This window comes from Lutra lutra, chromosome 4, assembly GCF_902655055.1.
Source record: "Lutra lutra chromosome 4, mLutLut1.2, whole genome shotgun sequence".
NCBI lineage: Eukaryota > Metazoa > Chordata > Mammalia > Carnivora > Mustelidae > Lutra > Lutra lutra.
The window spans coordinates 46036662-46039708 of NC_062281.1; the positions used below are offsets into that span (position 1 = coordinate 46036662).

General features: G+C 41.4%; 1 pseudogene; it reads left to right on the plus strand.

The window, feature by feature from the left end:
- The first annotated feature begins 1261 nt into the window (after positions 1 to 1261).
- Positions 1262 to 2015, plus strand: LOC125097251 (protein FAM133B-like; annotated as a pseudogene).
- The last annotated feature ends 1032 nt before the right edge of the window (positions 2016 to 3047 follow it).

Here is a 3047-nt window from a genome sequence, read left to right on the forward strand (position 1 = left end):
CTGCCATTCTCGGCTTCTTCTCTGTGGGTCCTGCATGTGGAATTTTTCCTAGCACTTAACAGAACTGTAAGAGATGGTAAGACTACTCAATAAGGGACTGAACATCCTTCCTTCCAAAAAGCACTCACATTATAATGAGAGGATTTCCAACAGACAGGAAGAGATATATCCAACAGCAAACAAGTAACTTACTAAAAAAAAAAAAAAAAAAAAAAAAAAAATTAGAAGCAAGAAAGCCAAGAGACAGTGATAACCGATTGGAAAGTTCAAAGAAAGCGGAAACCCAAGCTTGTGTTGGGAGAAGTCAGGATTCAAGCTGAATCAAGGATATAACTGCAGAGGGGCTTGAGGAATTAAGTCCTTGGTAATACTGGGAAGGGGGAAATGCAGATGCAGCTGAGACATGTGATTAAGAACTCTTTGGGTTCCCAGATCTCCCTTCCCTGTCCTATGCAGCAGGCTGACTGCAGGGTAATGACACCACCTTCCTTCAATTTAGGAGAAGCTAGAAGCTTTCTTCTTTGTGAAGAGGTTGAACCAGGTAGGTTCTGGACTCAGGGACACAAGACATAGATTGGGGAGTGCTGTATTATAAACTGGAAGATTAAGTGAATGACTATTCTGAATTATAAAACTCCTCTCTCCGTTTCCCCATTTGGGTCTTAGAATGCTACTCACCAGGCTTTTATCTCCCAAGCAGGAGAATGGAGCTTTCTCCCTTCAGGCCAAAGTTCTGCAGATGAGGAATTTTCCCTCCTGAAATGCCTCAGCCACTCACCCTTCAAAGAAGCCAGCTAGACCAGAAACCCACACAAATGTCCCATCAGCTGTGTATGCCTCACTCATAATTATGATCAGTACCCAAAGGTCAGAAGATACTAGAGGAAAGCCACAAGCATGAAATCCCAAAGTAAAAAGGTGGAAAAAAAAAACCCCAAAACCAAAACAACAAAAACTTTTTTTTTTAAAGATTTTATTTATTTATTTGACAGAGAGAGAGATGGCAAGGAGGCAGAGAGGCAGGCAGAGAGAGAGACAAGGGAAGCAGGCTCCCCGTTGAGCAGAGAGCCCGATGTGGAGCTCGATCCCAGGACCCTGGGATGATGACCTGAGCCGAAGGCGGAGGCTTAACCCACTGAGCCACCCAGGCACCCAACAAAAACTTCTAGAAAATAATGCCCCTGGCCAAAATCTAAAAAAGCCATAAAGCTCTCTGGTCTGATCTCCCTCGGTGTCTGCTCAGTCCCACACCACGGGGAAGCAGAATAATCAAGTAATCTATATGAACCCAATAGCAATGCCCAGATCAAGGGGTCCAAACCAGTGTTCACAGCCAATGATCCAAGATTATCTGAGGTGACCAAAGCCTACCTGAGAAGAAGTGAAAGAACAACTAGAAAAGAAAAAGGCTCCAAGGCATTGGCTGAATTTGAAGAAAAAAATAAATGAGAACTGGAAGAAAGAACTAGAAAGATGCAGGGACACAGGGTGAAATTATTAAGGGGAAGTGAGAGCTCATAAAAAAAAAAGAAAGAAAAGAAAAGAGAAAAGAAGATATCTGGTAGGTATCTTCTTCATCAGGCTCTCACTCTTCTGGCAATTTTTCAGATTATAAAGGTGAGGAAAAAAAAAAAACAAAGAAAAAGGAGAAGGACCATTCACATAAAACTTCTGAAAGTTCCGTGTCAGAAACTGAACCGGATGGTAAGGATAGTTTAAAAAAGAAAAAGAAGTCGGGGCGCCTGGGTGGCTCAGTGGGTTAGGCCGCTGCCTTTGGCTCAGGTCATGATCCCAGGTCCTGGGTTTGAGCCCCACATCGGGCTTTCTGCTCAGCAGGGAGACTGCTTCCTCCTCTCTCTCTGCCTGCCTCTCTGCCTACTTGTGATTTCTCTCTGTCAAATAAATAAATAAAATCTTTAAAAAAAAAAAAAAAGAAGTCAAAGGACGCAACTGACAATTAAAAGGACATGAACAGATTCAGCAAAAAAAAAAAAAAAAAAAAAGATATATCCTGAAGATAAATCTTTATCATCTGAGTCCTTATTAGAATTAGATTATGTTAAGAAGGTGCAAGCAAAAAAGAAGAAAAGCAATGAAGAACAATAAGAAGTAACAGATTTAAAAAAAAAAAAAAACCCCAAAAACAAAAAAGCATAAGAAACACAGTAAGAAGAAGAAGAAGAAGAAAGCGTCTAGTTCAAGTTCGGACTCGTGGTAGCAGTAAGAAAAATAAGGATTCCCTTACAAAGAAAGTGCAATGTTTAGGGAAATTTCAACTGTGAAAATTATAACATAATTACTAAAATGCATGCATTTCCTTGTTTTTAGAATTACTCCTGTACTATTCGGTAACCACTTGGATGCTGCTGTGTGAAAGGGCCATCATTGTTGCCTGCTGTTGGAATATCTACTTTTTTTCTCTTCTGGTGCTTAACAACTCTGAGAGGTAATACACTGCAGTTGTGCTAGTGGTTAAGATACACAGGGATAAAGTTAATGCTTTTGACTAGAAGTATCTAATGCTAAATCTACAGAAACAGAACCTGGATACATCATTAAGATGTAATTAGAAATGACCTGATGACTCTAGTTAACATTTTTGAGATGACATTTTGAAATAGGATTTCAAATAGGATTAATATTTTGGAATCTTTACTCTGCAGATAAGTGTATCCCCCCGCCCTTATCTACTTTTATTTACCTGGTGAGGGAGCTTTTGTGGGGGGGGGATGGCTTGCTATCTCTTAGCTAGGAAAATAGCATGCTTTTTGTCCTCACATTCCTTTTTTTTCTTTTTTAAATGATTTTATTATTTGACAGAGAGAGATAGTGAGAGAGGGAACACCAGCAGGGGGAGTGGGAGAGGGAGAAGCAGGTTTCCCGCTGAGCAGGGAGCCCGCCCAATGTGGGGCTCTGTCCCAGGGCCCTGGGATCATAACCTGAGCCCAAGGCAGATGCTTAACAACTGAGCCACCCAGGTGCCCCTCACATCCTACTTTTGTGGACACAACAGCCATGCTTCAGGGGAGGTCAGAGCTGGGTATAGC